The sequence below is a fragment of the Miscanthus floridulus genome, chromosome 10 (assembly GCF_019320115.1).
Source record: "Miscanthus floridulus cultivar M001 chromosome 10, ASM1932011v1, whole genome shotgun sequence".
Classification (NCBI taxonomy): Eukaryota; Viridiplantae; Streptophyta; class Magnoliopsida; order Poales; family Poaceae; genus Miscanthus; species Miscanthus floridulus.
In genome coordinates this window covers 88,439,267-88,464,432 of record NC_089589.1, presented here as the reverse complement: position 1 = coordinate 88,464,432, position 25,166 = coordinate 88,439,267, and the positions used below count along the sequence as shown (strand labels likewise).

The 25,166-nt window shown below is 49.0% G+C and overlaps 1 long non-coding RNA gene and 1 pseudogene across 1 annotated transcript; one reads left to right on the top strand and one right to left on the bottom strand.

Moving 5' to 3' along the window:
• The first annotated feature begins 1,449 nt into the window (after positions 1-1,449).
• On the top strand, positions 1,450-23,323 carry LOC136485033 (uncharacterized). The gene is made up of 3 exons (XR_010766302.1): positions 1,450-1,754; positions 22,169-22,290; positions 23,121-23,323. It is a non-coding gene; the product is annotated as an uncharacterized lncRNA (long non-coding RNA).
• Positions 11,816-22,428, bottom strand: LOC136487227 (disease resistance protein RGA5-like; annotated as a pseudogene).
• Positions 23,324-25,166: the final 1,843 nt, after the last annotated feature.

The window sequence follows — 25,166 nt, the reverse complement described above, 5'->3', positions numbered from 1 at the left end:
AGATGAAACATTTAGAACCTACACTTGAAACATACGTGTGTAGCCCTTACAACTAGGGATGAAAACGGTACGGAAATATCCCATACCGAACCGCATCATTTTCTGCATTTAATCCGATCGATTTCGTATTTTCGGACAAATTCAAATTCGGTTTGAAATTCGAAACACCGAATTCGAAATCGGGACAAAAATAGTTTAGACATTTTTTTTGACCATTTTCTACTCTTCTACTTTTAATTCGCAATATCCTAAATTCGAAAATTGGTTTTGAAATTCGGTTTAAACCAAATTTGGCTCACTAGAATTCCATCCTTAGAAAAATTGTATCTTTTTCATACCATCTTGGATGAAGATTATTTTTACATGAAAATTATAGCTATCGACGAGATCTACAACTTTCTAGTTTTCAGTTTTTTCATTTGATATCTTTAAGATGTTCAAAAAAATTAAACAAAATTTCAGCGATATATTAAATCGCGTAAAGTGCTTGTTGTCTTAGAAAAATCGCATCTTCCTTACATGATGTTAAATGGAGATACATTTTAAGAAAGTCGTAGGACTTGTTAATTATTTTTCACTTGTTAATTATTATGCACTTGATCCTATGGGTCAATATATCGTATACCGATTGTGATCAACATAATTTCGCTCGAATTAGTTCGTTTTCGAAATTCTCGATATTTCGTAAGTTCGCGTTCGTTTTCGTGTCCGGCTTTACCGCTTTCCCTTTCATTTTCGTATTCAAATGTAAAAGTAGAAAACGGTTGAGAGGTTTTCCGACCGTTTTCATCCCTAATTACAACATATGCAGCATCCTAATCTACCTTTGTAACATCGATATATAACACTTGCAACATGCCTTGGAAACATATGAAAGACTTAAAAACGTACTATTACAACATACACTTTTAGCGTAGTATCTGCTTGCTGCTTGGACGAATGGAGCCTCGTCGATGTGGAGCTCGCACCGACACGGAGCTCGAAGCTGCGGAGTGACACGGAGGTCACCGGTGTGGAGCTCGACAGTGGCACGGATGTTAGCAAGGGCAAGAGCAGACGCATAGAGCATGGCCGCGACGAAAGACGCGAGTCTGGGAGCGAACATCTAGCACGTCGGGCTCGCCGTGCGCGGTGCGGGTGGGCGGCGGGGGCACGAGCGTGGGTCGGGCAAGGATGGGTCCGTCCCACGAGCTAAGCGAGCGGACGACGCAGGCGGAAGCGGCATGGGTCAGCGCGGGGTCTGTCCATCCGGACGGACGGACGGACGGACTTCCTTCCGGAGAGGCTAATTCACGTGAGGCCGCAAGCAACCTTTGGCCCAACTAATGTGTCGGTGTAATCTGGACCGCCCTTTTGTCATCCAACGGCTGCTGTCGTTCCCAAACAGACCAAACACCGACCGTCACTGCGCTCCTCTTTTCAAGCAGCAGAGAGAGTGATGGCGGCGGCGGCGGCGATGCATGCGCGCGGCGAACTGATGCCTTTCGGTGGTCCCGTGGAGCCGCGTCAGCACGTCGTGCTCGTGCCTCGCCATCTCCACGTTGCCGCGCGGCACTGTCGCATTGGAGGGCAGAGCGCATGGAGTCAATCTGCGACACGGCGCGGGCAGGCGCTCGGCGTCGTGAGATCCCAGTGAAGTGATCAGCAAAGCAGGTGTTGCCTGATGCTCGTGTGCGGTGGCGTGGTGCCATGAGCTACCCACAAACAGGGAAGTTGCCACGGCGGCGACGCGAATGCTTCAGCCCTTATATAAGGTACTGTATAATCCCTACATGGAATCGCATCAAATTGGCAATTTGCTTTCTCGGGTCTTGGAGGGAAAGTTGGGGAACGATTTTGGGTGTCAGATTTTGGCCCATTCCCCTTCAACAATCGTCACGGCTAACATGAAAATGTTACTAATTAACCCATAAACATGATGAACAGAGCCAAACTTTGATCCTCAATTAGTAATGTGGACATGATATTGGGGCTACACATAATTGATTAACACACCTAATACAAGATTAATTAGCACTGACCTTATCATGAAGATGTCCCTTTAGAGCAGCTGAAATCCTCGTGCCTGCTCAGTGCATGCATGCAGCACGGGAGTTGATGGTCTTCAGGCCCTGCTTGACCCAAAACCTTGATCGTTAGGTAGTGATGTTTAGAAGGTAATTATCTAAGTGAATAAGTTAGTTAACACCATACATTTTTGTGGCGATGGAAGACCTAGGGCAAGGAATCGGTCTTCGGCCACGCTTTCGATCATGTGCGTGTAGGTGGGGTTGTGACCCCTGTTTTCTTGGTCAAGGCTGTTAAGCTAAAATCAACTCTTAACATGCTAATCATGGATTGTGGTATACAGATACCGTCAGATTGTGCTAGAGAAGGTTTTTGAATATTGTTACACTTGTAACTTTTTCGATTATATTGCTATTGCAAGTATTTTAACAAGGACAGCCCATATGCAACTTCATATGTAGATCCACCTGGGACGTTCATCATCTAAAAAATTGGAGAGAGATGAAATCCTCAATAATGTATCTTGTGGTTTAATCACAACAGTTAGCCAAAGGATACAAGAAAGCAGTAGCTATAATTCAGAAGGGCGAACATAAACACCAATTGCGTCAAGACATATCCCAGACCGCCAAAAGAAGCCAACAATGCTGGCACTTTTGTCCTGGAAACCTCCTTCACATACTCTGAAGGAGCAAGATCAATCTGCAAATGAAGAGAAAAGAGAACAATCAAACTGCATATCCTCTCAAAGCACTATACAAATGGCTTTATGCTCCTAAGTTTGCCCCAGATGCCTGTTATTTGGCCAAAAGTCACACATGCATCAATCACAGCATCCATCATCTTCGATCCCAGCCACACAAATTTGTTAGGGTTCATGTGAACTATTGTGTTCTAAACTGTAGGTTGTGTCGTGCCATCGAACTGTTAAGCTATTATAAGTATGATATATATGATTAAATCAATAAAGATGTTATCCAGTGCCAAAAAAATCCTTTAAACGAAAGAAAAAACTCCGCCTAAGGTGGGGCGCCTATGGTGCCCCAGCATAGCAGGTCCCAATCCCTGGTAAAAGAGGAAGGTTGTGTTAGGCTTGGCGAGCTAATATAAAAACTTAGCTACTCTTATGGAGATGAAACCCAAAAGAATTCTGTTGGGGCGTAACCCTCTTAGCGACGTGCCATGTCGGAACCCAGGTATGGTGTTAAATAAGCAAGGGTCAGGTCATCACCCCCGTGACGCGCCGTGTCGTGATCTAGCCATGGTGTCAACTGAGCAAGGATCGGGTCGTCGCATCTTCAGTGGCGGGCCACATCGGTGCCCGGGTGTGGTGCAAAATGAGCAAGGGTCTTCACACCAGTCTCGACGGGTGCGAAGGGTAAGAAAGCTAGTCAAGCCAACTATGATTCGTTTAGGTAGCTAAAACGTAGGGTCCCTTACGAGTAAGTTAAGAGAGTTAGTTGATACAGCGGTTAGGAGGCGAGTAAATATCTTGTGCATCCAAGAGACCAAATGGAAGGGACAGAAGGCGATGGAGGTGGGCAACACCGGCTTCAAGCTCTGGTACACAGGGACAACTTCAAATATAAATGGAGTAGGAGTTTTGATTGATAATAGCCTCAAGGATGGAGTGGTGGAGGTGAGAAGGCAAGGGGATAAGATCATATTAGTCAAACTTGTCGTTAGTGATATGGTATTAAACGTAATTAGTGCTTATGCCCCCCCAAGTAGGCCATGATGAGAGTGCTAAGAGGCAATTCTGGGAAGACTTGGATGGTTTGGTTAGAGCGGTACCTAGTAGCGAGAAGCTCTTCATAGGAGGTGACCTTAATGGCCATGTAGGTTCAACTAGTGCAGGTTTTGAGGTGGCTCATGGAGGTTTCGGTTATGGTGGTAGGAACTAGGAGGGAGAGGATGTCCTAGACTTTGCTACGGCTTTTGATCTGATGATAGCCAACACTTTCTTTAGGAAGAAAGAGTCTCATTTGGTGACCTATAGGAGCAGACATTCCTCTAGTCAGATTGACTTTGTTCTTACAAGAAGGGGGGATAAACGTGCTTGTGTGGATTGTAAGGTGATACCTGGTGAATGCGTGGTTTCTCGGCACAAGCTAGTGGTGGCTGACTTCCGCTTTCTGGTACGAGCTCGTAGGGTTAAACAAACCAAGATTGCAAGAACAAAGTGGTGGAAATTAGAAGGGGAGGCATCAAAGGTCTTTAAGGAAAGAGTTATTGAAGAGGGCCCTTGGAAGGACGAAGACGATGTAAACAACATGTGGGAGAAGATGGCAACATGCATTCGGAAGGTTGCGGCAGAGGTACTTGGAGTGACCAAAGGAAGTGGATGCGACTTGAAAGATGCTTGGTGGTGGAATAAAGATGTGCAAAAGGCTATCAAGGAAAAGAAGGAATGCTACAAGCGCTTGTACTAGGACCGATGTGCAGACAACATAGAGAAGTACAAGGTGTCAAAGAAGACTACAAAACGAGCGGTGGGAGAGGCAAAGGGGCGGGCTTACGAGGGTCTTTACCAACGTCTGAATATGAAGGAAGGAGAGAATGACATCTATAGGATGGCTAGGGCTCGTGATAGGAAGACAAGGGACTTCAACCAAGTAAGTGCATTAAGGATGAGAGGGAACAGCTCTTGGTGAAGGAGGATGAGATTATACATAGATGACAAGAGTACTTTGATAAGTTGTTCAATGGGGAGAATGAGAACTCCATAGTTCGGTTAGACGACTCGTTTGATGACACCGGTAGACGCTTTGTGCGTAGGATCCAAGTGCAAGAGGTTAGAGAAGCTCTGAAGAGGTTGAAAGCGGGTAAAGCGATGGGCCCTGATGGTATTCCGATCAAGGTGTGGAGGTGTCTCGGCGATTTAGCTATAGTATGGCTTACGAAGATGTTCAACAATATCTATTGATCGCACAAGATGCCTGAGTAGTGGAGAAGAAGCATATTGATACCAATTTACAAGAACAAGGGAGACGTCCAAAGTTGCACTAATTATAGGGGAATTAAGCTGATGAGCCACACGATAAAGCTGTTTGAGAGAGTTATCGAGCATCGACTATGAGGAACGACACGGGTATCTACGAACCAATTCGGTTTCATGTCATGAAGGTCAACCATAGAAGCAATTTTCTTAATAAGACAAGTTATGGAGCGGTTCAGGGAGCAGAAGAAGGACCTACACATGGTTTTTATTGACTTGGAGAAGGCTTATGACAAGATACCAATGAATGTTATGTGGTGGGCATTGGACAAACATAAAGTCCCAACAAAGTATGTTACCCTCATCAAGGACATGTACAACAATGCCGTGACTAGTGTCCGAACTAATGATGGTAACACAGATTATTTCCCGATTAAAATAGGACTTTATCAAGGGTCAGCCTTGAGCCCGTATCTCTTTGCCTTGGTAATGGATGAAGTGACTAGGGACATTCAAGGGGATATCTCTTGGTGTATGTTGTTTGCAGACGATGTAGTGCTAGTGGATGAAAACCAGGCACGAATAAATAGGAAACTGGAGTTGTGGCGACAGACCCTCGAGTCCAAAGGTTATAGAGTAAGTCAAACTAAAACAAAATACATGAGACGCGACTTTGGCAACGCTACACATGAGGAGAGAGAGGTGAGTTTGAAAGGTCAAGTGGTGCCTAAGAAAGATATCTTCCGTTATCTAGGATTGATGCTGCAGAAGGATGGAGATATTGATGCAGACCTTTGCCATAGGATTAAAGCATGGTGGACGAAGTGGCGCCAAGCATCTAGCATTCTCTGTGACAAGAGGGTACCACAAAAGCTTAAAAGCAAGTTTTATAGAACGGCGATTAGACCCGCTATGTTGTATGGAGCTGAATGTTGGCCTACAAAAAGACGGCATGTCCAACAACTAAGTGTCACGGAAATGCGGATGTTGCGTTGGATTTGTGGTCATACAAGGATAGATCGAGTTCGGAATGATGATATACGTGACCGTCTAGGGGTAACACTAATTGAAGAAAAAGCTTGTCCAACATCGGTTGAGGTGGTTTGGCCATGTCCAAAGAAGACCTTCAGAAGCACCCGTGCATCGTGGAGTTCTAAGTCGAGATATCAATGTGAGGAGAGGTAGAGGAAGACCGAAGCTGACATGGAGGGAGGCAATAAAAAGAGATTTAAAGGGTTGGGATATACCTAGAGATCTTTGTTTGGATATGAGCACTTGGAAAACAGTTATTGACGTGCCTGAACCGTGACTAGGGGCTCATGTTGGGTTTCAATTCTAGCCTACCCCAACTTACTTGGGACTAAAAGGCTTTGTTGTTGTTGTTGTTGAAGCGAAAGAAAAAAAATTATTCGAGCCTACTCACCGTTCGGATCATCCCACCAACACCACCCCAAAATGGCATGCTGTGTTCCATCCCATATCTGTCAAGGTAAGAAAAACCGAGTGCATCCACAACTACCGCACTACAAATTTTCACACTTTTCAGACTTTGGGGTGCCACCATGATGTCGCGAGTGCTACCGCTCCACCCCATGGCCCTCTCCTTTGAAGGACGACCTGGATTAAAGACAATGAGCAAACTTTAGTGGAACTAAAACAGAATTTTATTTCCCCATGTGTGGCTGTTAAACAAAAAGAAGAAAAGACTCTTTTGTGGGGCTCATCCACCTTGGCAATCCAGTGTTATAGAATCTTTTGTGGGACACCACTATAGGCGCCGTCCACGCAAGCCGTCGGACCCAAGCCGTGGCTAGGCCGGCTGGGTTAAGAATAGGAAGTCAGTGAGGATTTTTAGGAGATTTGGTTTAGTTTGTTAGGAAAGTGCACCTATACCATAAAGGGTACCATAGGAGATTGTAATCTTTGTCGAAGAAGGAATAAACTCTCCCTGTATCAGGGTGGGAGTTTCCCTTCAACGGTCGCGTCGAGCGCTTGAGCCGCGACCACCGACAAAGAGCCCACTGTCGTTCTTCCTCGCTATCCACTTCGCTCTAATTCCCAATCTCAGCTACTTCTTCGCTCATCTCTCCGATCCCCTAGACGTCCACGCCGTATCAATTTGGTATTGGATTCCTTCCCGGGCGCATCGACCATCATGTCCGGCACTCCTCCCGATCCTGCGGCCTTGGATGCCAAACTCGATCGCATCCTGGGTCAACTCACCACCATCAACAACCGGCTGAATTCCCATGACACCCGCCTGGCGCGCATGGAGATAGGCAAGCCTGACGCCGGCAAGGGCGGCGGGGAGGATGCCCATCATGGCGGCGCAGAAGACGATCGCGACGACACAGGGACCGCGACCAGGGCTTCGCACGGGATCGAGCCTAGGAGGAGTTCCGCCGCCACGCCCTGCGTGATCGCGACCGCTATTCGACTCGCGTGACCGCGCGGGCCATCGCGACTCGGGCCACTACGACTGCGACTATTACAGTCGCAGGGGTCACACGACTACGACGGCCACGGACGCCGCGACTTTGAAGGCCGTGGTGGCCACGCCTACAACGACCGCAGGGACCGTGCCTACAGCCGGAGCGAGTGCGCCTTCGACCGCGGCGACCGCGTCTATGACGACCGCGGGACCGTGCCTACGGTAGGGCGAGCACGCCTTCGACCGTGGTGGCCGCTACGGCAGTGACATCGATGGCCACAGAGAGCCCCATCGGCCGCCCAAGATTTCGTTCCCCAGCTTCAACGGGGAGTCAGATCCGCTCGCCTGGCTCAACAAGTGCGATAATTATTTCCACGGTCATCGGGTTCCGGAAGATGAGAAGGTGTGGATGGCATCCTTGCATCTGGACGGCAGTACTGCGGAGTGGTACTATCAGATGGAGCACAACTTCGGTATGGTCCCTTGGCCGCTCTTCGTCGACTTCGTCAACCTCCGCTTCGGGCCGCCCATCCGCTCCAATTCTATCGGTGAGATCAAGGCCCTGTTTCATACAGGAACTATGGAGGAGTACTCGCGGTGCTATCTTGTGTTGCTCTCGCGTTGTGACAACCTCGACACATGGACCAAGATTGATCTCTACACTAGTGCCTGGCCGCGGATGTCCTCATCCACGGGGAACCCTTCTCCATCGACTGTGTCGCCCTTGACTTGGGCGGTTTTGACTTGGTTCTCGGTATCCAGTGGCCGCGTACTCTGGGGCCCATTGTTTGGGACTTCGACGCCCTTTCGATGGCCTTCTAGTACCGGGGCCGTGCTCACAGCTGGACCGGCCTAGGCAGCAAGGCTCTGGCTGCCCGTGCTATCCCCGATTCCCGCGCCATATTGGAGGGGCTGCTGCTGTCCTATGCGGACAACTTCGAGGAGCCGCGCGGGCTGCCTCCTAGCCGACGCCATGATCATTGCATCCACCTCGTCCCCGGCTCCCCGCCGGTTGCTGTGCGACCCTACCGATACCCACAGCTCCTCAAGGATGAGATTGAGCATCAGTGCGACGACATGCTACAACAAGGGATCATTCTGCAGTCGACTTTGCCATTTTCCTCCCCGGTGCTCCTTGTTCGTAAGCATGATGGCAGTTGGCGCTTCTACGTTGACTTTCGGGCTCTCAATGACAGCACCATCATGGACAAGTTTCCTATTCTGGTGGTTGATGAGCTCCTCGACGAGTTAAAAGGTGCCCGCTTCTTCCCCAAGATCGACCTCCGCAGCGGGTACCATCAGGTGCGCATGCATTCGGACGACATTGCCAAGACCGCATTCTGGACTCATCGCGGTCATTTCGAGTTCCTCGCCATGCCCTTCGGTCTCACCAACACGCCTGCTACTTTCCAAGTACTTATGAATGATATTTTGAAATCATATATCCATCGCTTCGTGCTTGTATTTTTTGATGACATTTTGATCTTCGGTGCGACCTGAACAGAGCATTTGCAGCATGTGTGCACCGTGCTGCAGTAGATGCGCATGCACCGCCTCTTCGCCAAGCGCTCCAAATGTTTCTTTGGCAAACCCTCGGTTGGCTACCTCGGTCACATCATTTCGGCCACATGGATCCAGCAAAGGTGGAAGTGGTGGAAGCTTGGTCGCGGCCGACTACAGCTCGCGCCCTTCGCGGGTTCCTCGACCTCACCGGGTATTATCGGAAGTTCATTGCCGGCTATGGTGGTGTGGCCGAGCCCCTCACAACGCTTCTCAAGCGTGAGGCGTTCTCTTGGACACCGGCAGCGGAAGAGGCCTTCTTAGGGCTCAAGAGGGCGTTGACGTCCGCCCCTCTCCTACAACTGCCGGACTTCGACAAGCGCTTCATCGTCGACTGTGATGCGTCAGGTGCCGGGTTCGGTGCTGTCCTGCATCAAGGGGACGGCGTCGTGGCCTTCTTCAGCCGGGCAGTCGCTCCTCATCACGCCAAGCTTACAACATATGAACGGGAGCTTATTGGGCTAAGGCTGTGCGCCACTGGCGGCCCTATTTTTGGGGTCGCGCCTTCACTGTGCGCACTGATCATTGGAGCCTCAAATTTTTGCTGGATCAGCGCTTGACGACTATTCCTCAGCATACGTGGGTGACCAAGCTGTTTGGATATGATCTCTCCGTTGAATACCGTTCCGGTAAGCTGAATACCGTTGCGGATGCCCTGTCTCGCCGGGATGAAGATGGGCCTGCTGTTCGAGCCCTCTCAGCACCCCTCTTCGATGTCTATGATACACTGTGGGCTGAGCTCAACACTGACCTTACAGCTCAGGCCATTCGGGCTCAGCTCGCTGCTGGCTCGACGCCGGAAGGATGGTCCTTGGTCGACGGTATGCTTCTCTTCAGGGGCCGTCAGTGTTATCCTAAACGCTAAACGGTAAACAGTCGGTCACCTATCGTTTAGCACATTATTCGGGCAAAACGGGTGTTTAAACGGGAAAACGAACGTTTAAACGGTCGATTAAACAGAAACGGTGCACCACCGTGTAGCGTTTAAAAGGTGTGTAAACGGACTAAACGGCCGTTTAGGCGAACAGTGGGGGCCGTCTCTTCATGCCGGCTACTTCGACGTTGTGGCCGCAGTTACTCAGTGAGGCTCACAATACCGGCCATGAAGGCGCCCAAAAGACTTTGCATCGGATTCGGGCGTCTTTCTTCAACACCCGTCTCCATCGTTTTGTTCGCGACTTCATTCGCAGCTGCTCGGTTTGCCAGAAGAATAAAACTGCACACCTGCACCCTGCGGGCCTTTTACAGCCACTGCCGGTGCCCGACAACGTGTGGACCGATATCGCCATGGATTTTGTGGAGGGGTTTCCACGTGTTGGTGGCAAATCTGTGGTGCTTACTATTGTTGATCGGTTCTCCAAGATGGCTCATTTCATCGCCCTCAGCCATCCTTATTCAGCACAGTATGTTGTCCGGGCCTTCTTTGAGAACATTTTGTGTCTTCATGTATTTCCATGCTCCATTGTTAGTGATCCAGCAGCTTTTGGGAGGAATTGTTCAGACTTGCTGGGGTGCGGCTGCTACGCAGATCAGCTTTTCACCCGCAGACGGATGGCCAATCTGAGGTGACTAATCGAATCATCGTCATGCATCTGCGGTGCCTAGCTGGTGATCATCCACGTTCATGGCTGCAATGGCTGCCGTGGGCGGAGTATTGCTTCAACACTTCTTATCAGTCTGCCCTCCGTGCCACCCCCTTTGAGGTTGTCTATGCCCGGCCTCCTCCAACCTTGCTGTCTTATATACTGGGGGCTGCTAAGGTTGTTGCTACATCAGCAACTTCGTGACAGAGATGCTTTCTTGGCGGATATTCGTGATCGTCTCCTGCTCGTGCAAGATGTGATGAAGGAGCATCAGGATCATAAGCGGTGACATGTGGAGTACTAGGTTGGGGATTGGGTTCTACTCAGGCTTCATCAGCGTTCAACCGTTGGCATTACTTCAGCTTCTCCTTCCAAGCTGGCACCTCGTTTAAAGTGTAAATTTGTTGATGATTTCCACTATATAATCCCTACAAGGAGTCGCATCAAATTGGCAATTTGCTTTCTCGGGTCTTTGGGGAAAAGTTGGGGAACGGTTTTGGGTTTCAGATTTTGGGTGTTTCCCCTCCAAGAAGCATCATGGCTAACATGAAAAGGGTACTAATTAAAGCTAAATTGGACAAACATAAGTTGAATTAACCCATAAACATGATGAACAGAACCAAACTTTGATCCTCGATTAGTAATGTGGACATGATATTGGGGCTACACATAATTGATTAACACACCTAATACAAGATTAATTAGCACTGACCTTAAGATGAAGATGTCCCTTTAGAGCAGCTGAAATCCTCGTGCCTGCTCAGTGCATGCATGCAGCACCAGCACAGGAGTTGATGGTCTTCAGGCCCTGCTTGGCTCAAAACCTTGATCGTTAGGTAGGGATGTTTAGAAGGTAATTATCTAAGTGAATAATTTAGTTAGCACCCTATATTTTGGTGGCTATGGAGGACCTAGGCCAAGGAATCGGTCTTTGGGCACGCTTCCGATCATGTGCGTGTAGGTGGGGTTGTGACCCCCAGGCCACTGGTAACCCCTGTTTTCTGGGTCAATGTTGTTAAGCTAAAATCAACTCTTAACATGCTAATCGTGGATTGTGGTATACAGATACCGTCAGATTGTGCTAGAGAAGGTTTTTGAATATTGTTACACTTGTAACTTTTTCGATTATATTGCTATTGCAAGTATTCTAACAAGGACAGCCCATATGCAACTTCATATGTAGATCCACCTGGGACGTTCATCATCTAAAAAATTGGAGAGAGATGAAATCCTCAATAATGCATCTTGTGGTTTAATCGCAACAGTTAGCCAAAGGATACAAGAAAGCAGTAGCTATTATTCAGAGGGGTGAACATAAACACCAATTGCATCAAGATATATCCCAGACCGCCCAAAGAAGCCAACAATGCTGGCAGTTTTGTCTACTCGAGTGTGAAATGGGGTTCCTGTCGGTTGCCCGAAAGGTTCATAGCTGCATAAATTAGTCACCAGGGTGAGTGATGTTATAACAACGTCCGGATGAGGAGAGCATAGCCCATAAGTCCCAGAAACCTCCTTCACATACTCTGAGGGGCCAAGATCAATCTGCAGATGAAGAGAAAAGAGAACAATCAAACTGCATATCCTCCCAAAGCACTATACAAATGGCTTTATGCTCCTAAGTTTGTCCCAGATGCCTGTTATTTGTCCAAAAGTCACACATGCATCAATCACAGCATCCATCAGTAGCCACAAGCTCCGATCCTGGCCACACAAATTTGTTAGTGTTCTTGGGAACTATTGTGTTCTAAACTGTGCCTAGGTTGTGTCGTGCCATTGAACTGTTTAAGCTATTATAAACATGCTATATATGATCAAGAAAGATGTCCATATGCTACCCAGTGCAAAAAAAAAACTCCTTTAAGCAAAACAACAAAAAAAATATTCAAGCGCACTCACCGTTCGGATCATCCCACCAACACCACCCCAAAATGGCATGCTGTGTTCTCTCCCTTATCTGTCAAGGTAACAAAAACTGAGTGCATCCACAACTGCCGCACTACAAATTTTCACACTTTTCAGACTTTGGGGTGCCACCATGATGTGACAAGTGCAACTCCACCCCATGGCCCTCTCCTTTGAAGGACGACCTGGATTAAAGACACTGAGCAAACTTTAGTGGAACTAAAACAAAATTTTATTTCCCCAAGTGTCGTTGTTAAACAAAAAGAAGAAAAGACCTCCCCCCCATCCCCGCCAGCCAAAATTTATATCTAATGGATGGAACTAGTATCTCCTCAATGTATACTGCAAAGTTCATATACTTTCCTCTTGCAATATCCAGCAGACCAAATAAATTATTTCGGGCTGGCAAACTATAATTTTGGGGTTTTTTTTATCTGAAAAGAAGTTTAATTATTCTCTTAATATGGCAATAACTTTTGTACATGGAAGCACTGTATAAGTAATTAGGGTTCATCTATTGTGGGATTTGGTAGCGGGACTTGATTCAATTTATTTTGGAACTGCTTTGAAATTAACAAAAGAATTGGCAAAAGCAAAGATTTATTTAGAACTAGCTTTAACTTAAAACTTGATATGGTATTGGCAATAAAATGCTTTCACCACAAAGAGTATCCGCCCCCTTATTTATCAATGGAAAAGAAGGTATGTAAACAAAATGTATGATAGAACTCTGAAACACATGGCAACTGTAAACAGGAAAGTGGGGTAATAGTACTTTCTCGTTGTCCTCCTCTACCAAAGTTTTTCCCCAGTGTTGTCCATCCTCCAACATTTCATCTTCGTAATATCTTATCACCTCAAGCTTTAGATGGTTGGGATTCAAATCGATTGCCTTCCTCAGGGCTAAATCAGCATCCTCCACCTCACAGACTGTGGAACCTGTACAGCGAATCCTAGCGATGATATGCTTCACTGAAGAGAGGTTCTCCAAGCCAAGATCAAAATCACCATATGCATCCTTTCTCTCCCTCACTCTAAATGTTAGCTCAAGGGTTTTAAGATTTTGCATAGACCCTGGTGCAAAAATAAGCCCCATTTTATCATTATGAAAGTGAAACTCAGATAGACAATGGAATTTTCCTTGATCAGTGCTAGTGATGATCCTTTCTTCAGCAGAATCAACAATAAGACAAAGGAACTGCAGAAACGGCAAGCCTCCAAGATTTTAGAGATCCTCCTGTCGTATCATGTTGAGTGTAATGACCAGAGTGGTCAGATCTGATAACAAGGGGCTCATCCACCTTGGCAATCTAGGCACCCTTCCTAAGAAACTTTTGAGATACTGGGGAAACCATGCTAAATCCACAGTGAACTCATTGGATATTCCTGTAGAATCAATGTGTAATTCTTGGATTTTCTTCAGGTTGCATAACGAATCAACCAATGGATTCTTGTGGCTCTCATGCAATGTGCCATCAAGTGAAATATGGAGGATTCTTAGTTCTGTTAGACTGCCTAATTCTTTTGTGAAGTTTGCACAGCTACTGGAGCCAACCGATGACAGCAATTGTAGAGACTCCATGTTACCAATCCCAGGTGGTAGCACCACTGCCTAATTCAATATATAGGTGCATCAGTCGTCTTAGTTGAACAACAGTTGAAGGTAAATGACTTATGCTTGTTTGCTTCAAGTCCAGGGTTTGTAAATAGTCTAGATTCTCAAGTCCCTTTGGGAGGTTGGTAATACCTGTATCCCTTAGTCCTAGATACCTTAAGTGAAGCAAACTCCCAACACTGCTGATCTGGTTCTGCAGGTCACGACAACCTTCTAAGTCCAATACTCGCAAAATATTGAAGCTTGAAAGAGGAGACATCAGCCTAACAGCACCAGGGAACACAATAAGTGATCTCGCGTGGGACAAATTAATGGTCACCTCTGTTCTAGTGAGCTCTTCGTTACTGTTATTATGGAGGGAAAATCGACGAATCCTCTTTGGAAGGTGTGCGAGCTTGTGACCATGTGACACAATGACAAAATTTTCTTTGGTTGACAATGATGTTATGAGATCAAGCACCATATCATGCACACGGCAAGCTTCTACCATTCCATGAGTATTAATATGTTCCGGTTGAATAAGGCTCGTGTTGATGAGCTCACTGAAATAATGGTGCCCAAGATTATGTAATGTTTCGACATCGTTACCATGGATAAAGCCTTCGGATATCCATCTTCGTCTCAATTGATCTGTCAAAATAGTGTAATCCTCTGGAAAAATACTTAGGTACAGCAAGCAAGGTTTTAGATGGGATGGTAAATCATAATAGCTGATAGATAATATTTGCCGCATGCTCTCTATGCTAGGAAAGTTTTCAGTTCCAGAACCAATGGAACTATGCACAATGTCCCACTGACTTATATTCCTTGGTTTATTAGCCAAGAGACTAGCTATGGTGATGATGGTTAATGGCACTCCATAACATTTTCTCAGATATTTCTTTCAGTTCTGGGTAGCAACTATCTTCATGACCAAATATTCTTTTGTAGAACAACTTCTTGGAGTAATCATGGGAAAGGGGTTTTAGTTTATAGACTGTACCACCATTAAGAGAGCAGCATGATGCAGCAACTCCAGCTACACGAGTTGTTGTGATCACTCTGCTACCACAGTTGTTATCAACCAGTGCATCATTGATCAAATTCCAAGCTGATTCGTCCCAAATATCATCAACTATAGTGAAGTACCTGTGGTTTTGTGTAAGAGCATGTTACCAATGTGACTACATCCAATTTTTCCTTGGAAACATTAACATGTAAATGGAATGAAATAATAATCCAACGTCTTCTGGAAAGGAACTAATGCAGTGATAATGCTCACAATCTCTTATCCATAGATTCTATGTTTAAAATTAAGAAACTTTGTGTGGGACATGATGTGATAGAATATACAGTGCGCATATATTGATTACTGCGTTACCTTTTATGCTCAAGAACTTGTCTGATTTTGTTGATGATTTCCACAACATCCCATGTTTAAATGTTAGTGTAAATTTGCTCACTAACTTGACGGAGTATACTGCTTATGATTCTCTTCAAATCAGGCTTGAGAGACACTGGCACAAAAGCATTGCATTCGAATTGCCCCCTCAACTGTCGGTACATCACATCAGCAAGAGTCGTCTTACCCAAACCACCGACTCCGACAATAGAGATCACTTTCAGTTTCTTGGATGCGCCCTCCCGCACCATTAGCAATTCAGCTAGCTTTTCTCTTGGCCCACTGATTGCAATGAGCTTTGCTGATTCTTCATAGATACCGTGCAAACGACGGTCAATTTCTGGAGCAGTAGAAGCAGTGGTGACAGAACTGTCAACCTTGTACCTATTGCGTCGCTCAGCCACCTCGACTAGCGTCCTCATATCTCTGATTTCTGTGGCAATCTGATGCCGAGTCTTCACTTCTGCCAACAATCTCAAGCTCCTAGAGATGAATCCTTTGAATCCCTCTGGTGTGGTTGATGGATGGACATTGACGCGCACCATGAACTGATCAATGCTGTCCTCAATGTCGTAGGACAGCTCTCTCACTTCACTTGCCCATATATTAACCTGATTGTCATTTACAGGTGCCTCCAACACCCTCTCCATTGCAGCTTGCATGCTCTCGAGCTCGGCTTTCAGGAACATGACCTCACCCCTTAGGCCTCTCTGCAAACTGCGATTCATTGGTAAGCAGCTCTGCCATCTTGAGGAGCAGGGAACTCATTACACCCGTAGTAATCACCATCTGCATGGTAACAACAAAAGATATCGTACTTTGACCCTTTTAGACATAAGAGTTGCTGAAAAATGTTGCCCGTGCCCAATTTTCATGGATAGGGTTGAAGTCTTTTATCTCACCTAGCACCTGCATTTACATGGCAGTCCAATTTTCAACCATAAAGGCATAAACTAGGAAACCAGGTACTGGACAATCTTCAACTATTGAAACCAGACCAAATTGGTCTTCTAGCTGGTTTCTCAGGCGGTTTTCTATTTTCTAAAAATAATAAAAGTTCAGTTTAATCTCTAAAATTCATAACAAACTTATTCCAAATAAAAAAATACGAATGAGTACCAATTTTTCTCTAAAAATGTTTTTCTATTGTTTAGTGATATATTTAGAGTGATTTCAAACCTATTTATTTATGTTCTTATTGTTTTATTGCTCGTAGTTATGCTCATTATTTATTTAAATTGTCGTTTTGCACTATCTGGTCATATGAGTTTGTAGAAATATGTGGAACATGACACCAACCTCACAGATGTCATGCTCCACCATATGCATATATCCTATTTAGACTTGCATGGTAAGAGCTTTTCTTTTATAATGATTGCGTGATGATTAGGTTATAGGTTTAAAACAAGGCAGTGCCTCAAACTTCATGCAATTGACTAGTCATGTGATCAACATAAACTAGATCATAAAACAATAATTTAAATAAATAATATGTGTGACTATAGGCAATAGAACACTATAAACACGAACAAGTAAGATTCAAATAACTTCAAATAGAGTACAAATAGATAGATAATATGTCAAGGACCTCAGGTCCTAGGGTAGCTGGCCCCTGGCTATGGAGTTCGTAGCCACGGTCCGTCTTCTCCGGCGAGGTTTACTCCTCCGCCGTAGGCTTAGGGTAGTTGAGAGAGAGATGGATTTAGGCGATAATAATCTTCCCCCTTCAATTGTTCACGGGATTACACTTAATAGGCCAACCGGCCAACAAACTTGGCAACAACCAATTCTAAAAATAGGGAAATAACCTCTCCTAAACTTAATGAAGTAAACAAAGGAAACTAATCAAATCTTCCTCTCAGCCACTCGTGGTGGCTTCCTCCTGCGCGGCTGCTGCTCTGGCCGCGCGCTCTGTGGCGCGCCGCACGTCGCGGGCCCGCCGGCGCCTGGTATACGTGCGGCCCCACATGACATCTCTCCCCCCCTCGAGATTCAGCTCGTCCTCGAGCTGAAATGCCGGAAACCGGGCGGTGAACGGCTCGACGTCTTCCCAAGTGGCTGACGCGGCGGACTGGCCCCTCCACTGGACCAGGACTTGACGAACGCCGCGAGCGAGGCGGTACCGAACTGCGCGTTCGGGTTCCGGAGCGACGGCACCGTAGTGGATCGGTGGCAGCGCTGGTATAGCTTGCGGGGGAGGGCCGTTGAACTTCTTGAGTACGCCGACGTGAAAGACATCATGCAGGCGGGCGCGGGCCGGTAGGTCGAGGCGCACCGCGACGGCGTTGATCACCTCCGTGACGCGGTAGGGGCCATAGAACTTGGGCTTCAGCTTGCCCGTGACTGGCTGCTGCAGGGACGCCGGGGTGCGATGGCGAAGGCGGAGAAGGGCCCAGTCGCCCACCTGGTAGGACACCTCCCGGTGGTTCTTGTCGTAGTGCCGCTTGTGAAGCGCCTGCGCCTGCTCGAGACGGTAGCGGACATCCTCGAGAAAAGCAGCCCGCTCCTCCATGCTCTTGGCGACGGCCGCCACGCGAGTGTCGCCCGGCTCATATGACCGGATGGAGGGAGGGTCCCGGCCGTAGACGACCCTGAACGGCGTGTCCTTGAGGGAACTTTGGTAGCCGGTGTTGAAGACGAACTCCGCCCATGGGAGCCAACGGAGCCACTGCCGCGGCCGATCTCCTGTGAGGCACCGGAGATACATGATGATGACCCTGTTTGCCGCCTCGGACTGCCCATCCGACTGAGGGTGAAAGGCAGTGGACATGTGCAGCTTCGTGCCCATCAAGCGCATCAGCTCACGCCAGAAGGTGGACGTGAAGATCGGGTCGCGGTCGGACACCAGCGACTGTGGAACTCCGTGCAGGCGGACGATGTCGGTGAAGAACGCCTGGGCGACGGACTCGGCGGAGTACGGGTGCGCCAGAGGGATGAAATGGCAGTACTTGCTAAACCTGTCCACCACGGTTAAGATGACAGACTTGCCCTTGACGCGCGGGAGAGCTTCGACGAAATCGAGGGCAATGTCCGTCCACATGCCTTGCGGCACGGGCAGGGGCAGCAGCAGCCCTGCGGGGTGCAAATGCTCTGACTTGTATCGCTGACAAGTGGCGCAAGCCCTCATAAAATCCTGCACAACCTGCTTCATGTTAGGGAAGTGAAAATCACGCCGCAGGCGGTGGAGCGTGCGATGGACGCCCTCGTGGCCCTCCTCGTGTACCGCGGCCACGATCTCGGGAACGAGGGAGGACGTCAGGGGGATGTAGAGGCGCCCGCTGAACTGAACCATGCCGTCGACCACGGTCCATGGGTCCTGGCGTGTCCCAGCGCGCACATCGTCCTGGAGCGTGACGAGGGCCGGGTCGGTGAGCTGGGCCTGGCGGAGGCGCGTGATGAAGTCGAAGCGGGGGCCCGAGAGCGCCAAGATGGTCCCGGTCTCCTCGGTGTCGCGGCGGGAGAGGGCATCGGCCACCGCGTTCGTATTCCCGGGCTTATATTCGACCGAGAAGTCGAAGCCCAAGAGCTTGCCAACCCAATGGTGCTGAGGGATCGTCGCCAGCCTCTGGTCGAGTAGGTATTTGAGGCTGTAGTGGTCTGTCTTGACAACGAAACGACGGCCCCACAAATACGGCCTCCAGTGCCGGACGGCGTGGACGAGGCCGATGAGCTCACGCTCGTAGGCCGCGAGCGAGCGATGGCGAGGCGCAACGGGCCTGCTAAAGAACGCGATCGGGTGCCCCTCCTGGATCAAGACCGCGCCGAAGCCGTACGTGGATGCGTCGCACTCGACGATGAATGACTTGGTGAAGTCGGGCATGGCGAGGACCGGCGCCGAGGTGACCGCGGACTTGAGGGCGTCGAAAGCCACGGCCGCCTCAAGGGACCAGGAGAATCCGTCCTTCTTGAGTAGAGCCGTTAGCGGTGCAGCGACGGTGCCGTAGTTGTGGACGAATTTGCGGTAGTACCCCGCCAAGCCAAGGAAACCCCGCACCGCCCTAGCCAACCGCGGTGTCGGCCAGTCGTGGATGGCCTGTACCTTGGCCGGGTCCATGGCGACGCCCGCCTCCGAGATGACGTGGCCAAGGTTGGCGACGGAGGTGGCGCCGAAGGCGCACTTAGCGCGCTTGACGAAGAGTTGGTGGCGGCGGAGCTCGGAGAGGACGACGCGGAGGTGGCGCAGGTGATCCGCCCAAGTCGAGCTGTAGATTAGAATGCCATCAAAGAAGACAAGAACGAACCGACGAAGAAACGGTTGCAGCACGTCGTTCATCAAGGCCTGGAATGTCGCCGGGGCGTTGTACAAGCCGAACGGCATCACCAGAAACTCGTAGAGGCCATCATGGGTGCGAAAGGCGGTCTTGTGGATGTCCTCCCGGCGCATCCGCACCTGGTGGTACCCGGACCGCAAGTCCAGCTTGGTGAAGAAGCGCGCCCCGTGAAGCTCGTCCAGGAGTTCGTCGACGACGGGGATGGGGAAGGCGTCCTTGACGGTGAGAGCATTGAGCGCTCTGTAGTCGACGCAAAACCGCCACGACCCATCCGCCTTCTTGACGAGGAGGACCGGCGATGAGAATGCCAAGTCGCTGCGGCGGACGATGCCCTGCGCGATCATGGCGGCGCACTGCCGCTCTAACTCGTCCTTGTGGGCCGCCGGGTAACGATAGGGCCGCACCGCGACGGGGGCCGCGTCGGGCTTGAGGACGATGGCGTGGTCGCGGCCGCGCGGTGGAGGCAGCCCGGTCGGTTCGGCGAAGACGTCCGCGAACGTGGCCAACAGATTGTCGAGGAGGGAGCCGCTCGCGTCGACCGAGTGGGCGCGCGCGCCGAACGGCGAGTCCACCCCACGCCAGCAGACGTCGCGCCCGTGGAGGTTGAAAGACATGGTCCGCGCAGGGACGTCCCAGGTGATGCGCTCCAGCGTGGTCATCCACTGCGTGCCGAGGACCATGTCATACCCGGCGAGCGGCATGACGTAGAGGTCGACGCTGAAGTCCAACCTGTCGATGGAGATGGGCGCGCGGCGGAGAACGCCCGGACAGGCGACCTTCTCGCCATTGGCGACCGTTGTGGGCGCCGTTCATCTTGTTCTGCTTGGTTCAGGCGCTTGATCGGGCGGCCCTCGGCAGACGCTGTGGGTGCCGCCGGCTTAGCCACGAGTTGTGGGGACGGGCGTGGTCTGGGCGTCGGCAGCATTCCCCGGCCAGGTGCCTTTGGCGCGGAGGCGTAGTACTGCTCCAAGAGCTCCATCTGGCGCGCGAGGCTCATGGCCGCCACCAAAGACTGCGGATTTTGGTTCTGCACCTGGAGGCTGAGCGGGGGGAGGAGACCGCCCGTGAACAACTGCACGCGCTGCGCTTCGTCGAGGTGTCCCGCGTGGGGCAGGAGGGCTTGGAAGCGATCTTGATATTCCTCCACCGTGCCCGTACGCCGGCAGGACGCGAGCTCGAAGAGAGGGGCCGAGCGTAGCGGCGGTCCGAAGCGGAGGTTGAGAAGCTCCTTGAAACGCGGCCACGACGGCGTCCCCTCGTCCTCCTGGAGTTGCATGTACCACAGCTGCGCCGCGTCCTGGAGGTTGTAGGATGCCATCCACACCCGTTCTTCCTGCATGATCCGCTGCTGCCTGAAGAAAGACTCGCACCGGTTGAGGAAGATCAGTGGATCACTCTTGCCGTCGTAGTGGGGAAACTCGGGCCGCCAGTGCTTGGGCGGTCGGTCTTGATGGTGCTCGCCCCCGGATCCCGGTCGCGCACCGAACGCGGACGAACCAGCGATGGAGAGGTTGGCGATCGCCTTGGCGTTAGCCTCGATCGATTTTTGCATCAGGGCGACGGACTTGGTGAGCGCCTCGAGGGAGGCTTTGAGGTCATCCCCCATGGTGCCTGGGCAGGATGCGACGGACGACGAGGGTGAAGAGGCAGCAATGGCGGCGGCGGCTGGTGGTGGGGTGCGGGTTGCGGCGGCTGGTGGTGTGGTTGAAGGCGCAGCGGTTGATGGTGAAGAGGATCGACGTGACCGTGATACCAGGTTGTCAAGGACCTCAGGTCCTAGGGTAGCTGGCCCCTGGCTACGGAGTTCGTAGCCACGGTCCGTCTTCTCCGGCGAGGTTTACTCCTCCGCCGTAGGCTTAGGGTAGTTGAGAGAGAGATGGATTTAGGCGATAATAATCTTCCCCCTTCAATTGTTCACGGGATTACACTTAATAGGCCAACCGGCCAACAAACTTGGCAACAACCAATTCTAAAAATAGGGAAATAACCTCTCCTAAACTTAAGGAAGTAAACAAAGGAAACTAATCAAATCTTCCTCTCAGCCACTCGTGGTGGCTTCCTCCTGTGCGGCTGCTGCTCTGGCCGCGCGCTCTGTGGCGCGCCGCACGTCGCGGGCTCGCCGGCGCCTGGTATACGTGCGGCCCCACATGACATAATATTTTTAGAAGAAAAATACACTAGTTTGGTATTTTTCTTATTATGAATATTTAGATGTTAAACCATATTGTTGATTTATTACCTGGTTTCAACAGTTGGAGAGCCTTTGTACCTGATTTCGTAGTTCAGAGATGAAAATCAGCCCACAGTGCAAATTGAAGGATGGAAATGGACTTTCTTGGGTTTCAGTGTTAGCCACCCGTAACAATCTCCTGTTTTGTTGTAGTCCTCTCATGGGTGGTTTCCGCTTATTGGGATGAATCTACAACAGATATCATGTTAATTATAAGTTCGAATAAGTAGTATTTGCCTGTTTTCAGATCAAAATCCAAAAGCCAAACAACAGTCATCAAAATACCAAGCAGAGCTCCTCAGAAGACGTAATGACGAAAATGGGCAGAGAAAAAAGAGAAAACTCAAGATTCGACACAAAGTTTCACAGGTAAAACCAATCGACAAACAATCTTTTGATATGATGTCACGCCCATATTAACAGTGAAAGGAAAGAACTCCATACCTTCTATGGTTGCCAGGGAGTATACGTACATACATGGATTAATTGTTATGATCTTGATTGCTGTCCAGTCCTCCGTGGCTGGCTCTGGCACCGGAAAATATATAGCAGCGGGCCAGAAGGGAGGTACGGTGTTGGTGGGCTTGGTTGATTGGGTTATTACAATGGAGAAGGAATAGTATGTGTTTGTGTCCTTTTTATATAATATACGTGATGCGTTTGATTTCTTGACGCTCAAGGATAGGTGGGGTTGGTATTGACCTTCCAAGGATTGGTAGATACGTAAGCAGAAGATTGTTTAAGATTGCTGTGCCGGCCTTCAAAATATAGTATGCGAGATGAATGACGCATGCGGCAGACATGATTGAATTTGATATAGAGCAAACTGCATCACAAGTCCATTAATTTTCATAGAGGTGTCATATAGGTCCATCAACATTCAACTCTCAAAGTGCATATTCAACTCTCAAAGTGCATTTTTGGATCCATAAACTTTTTATGTTGTGCATTTCATTTACTATATTGGTGAAAAATACTAGGAGCTTTAGAAAAATTTTCACCTAGGTTGTTTCAGACTTTAAAGAAATGCTTCGTATTAACATTTACACATTCAGCCATTGCAAGGTTGATAGAACTTTCAAAAATCCTGTCAGTCAGACATCTGCAGAAAAAAGATCTAGTATTTAGGAACTGCTCGTGCTAGGTTCAGTGAAAAAGATCAGTAGTTGAATGGTGACATCTCAGTTTTGAAATTGCAGGAGAGCCGAATGAAATTCCAGGAGAGGGCAACCAAGCTGGGCTGGGACTTTTCTGAATTATGGTGATCAAAGCTTCTGTTTTTGAACTTTGCAGATTTGAAGAAAGAAGAGGCTTCGTTTTTTTTATTTACTTAGTTGTATTGCTGTTGTCAAAGATTTATTATTCTAAACTTTTATGAAGATTATTTTCATGTTGTTGAGGATTCTCTATCAATATTCAAAAGCCCTGTGAGGTATTGAGTCAAGTCTCTGAAAGAAGCTAGTTCTTGTTCATCTCAGATGATATAATCTACTCCCTCAGTCCCTAAATAACTTGTCGGTTTTGTTTTCCGAGAAACAATTTTGACTAAATATATATAAAAATATTAATATTTATGGTGCAAAATTAATATCATTAGATAGGTCGTTGAATCTGTTTTCATAATAAATTTATTTGAAGATATAAATGTTGCACGTATTTTCTACAAATCTAGTCAAACTTACGGCACGGAAATAAAAAATGACAGTTATCTAAAGACGGAGGGAGTATATTTGATCATTTATACGGCAAGCTATGTGGATCGACTCTGTCGAGGTCATAACCCCGGGTGTCTCAAAGCATCGATTAGTTAACATGCCACGTGGCCCGCAACATATCAGCTAGCGAAGGCCTGAACGACCGAGGCCCAGCTAAGCCAAGCAGGCCGGACGCAATGGCCGGGGTCAGCTACGACCCCTTCCTCCTGCCTTAGTTGCACGACGCTTGAAAGGCGCACGACCTCTCCCCCGTCACAACCCCCGGAAGGAATGGGGAGAGGTCGAGCCCAGCCAAGCGTGTATGCTCTAACAGAAACAAGCACACCGCACTGACCCCGTAAGGATCGAGGGGACAGGGGTCACCTCGATCTAGTCAGACACCATCACTGTGCCACGCTGCACAGACAAGACAATACCGCACGGCAGTGACGACCGGTACAGAGCCCGCCGTCCAAATATGGTCTGACAGGACACATGTATGATTCCACCCACTACGGGATATGATCCACGATGAGTGCCTTGACTTAGAGGCCATCCAGAGCGGCGGGAGCCACGACCCCAACGATTGGGATCATGGCCCTCAGTTCCTCAAGCCAACAAGGCAATCGACGACCTTGGGACGGCTACCAACTCTGGCACGACGCCCCAGGAAACCAGGAGACGATGACGAAGACTACGGCGGAGACCACGTCGCACAGGACGGCTGACGAACCACCAACGTGCCTACAGTACTGCCATGGCCAGCACAGTAGCACCACGCCACACCATGCCGCGACGTGGCCACAAAACCATGACGACAACCACGCCCGAACGTGTACCTCAAGACGGCATAGCTTGCAAGCCAAGTTAGCTAGGCTCTCCCTCAGGCTCACGACCCTTCGGTTGGGAGAACCTACTGCTTTATATATGCCCTGGCCCCGAACTCTATATAAGGGTAGCCAGGGCACCCTCTCCAGACAAATTCACATCCTCTACCATTTCATTCATTCTCCATCGTAGTAGGGCTCCTGGAACTTCTCTTCAGGCAGTCCATCTCCTAGCTCCAGCTCTTCTTCCTCTTCCACCATTCTTGCACCCCCATTGTAAAAACTTTAGAGCATTGAAGCAAGGAACACACACTCGATCATCTCTGAGACTGGACATAGGGCTCTGGCCTGAACCAGTATAAATCCTCGTGTCTTTTGGATGCTACCATCGTCTTCCTAGAGCAGCGCAACAATCGTATAAATTTACTAGTCCAGTTTACAAAACATCAACAGTTGGCACGCCAGGTAGGGGAGAGTCATGCACTCTCGTTGCTGAGAAGGAAGTGATGGCTCGCTGCACCTACATCAGACTTGCTCTTGGCGTGTCCCCCAGCGACCGCATCCACTTTAGAAGCCTTGAGTTCGCCGACATCGATGGGCCAACGCCCGTCAACAGTCTTCCCCCTGACCAAGCCCTGCGCTTCGGGGACTTGGACTTCATGGCCGACCACCTAGGTCAGCCATGACTTAGTGAAGAGAATGTGGCTCAATTGCACATCTTGAT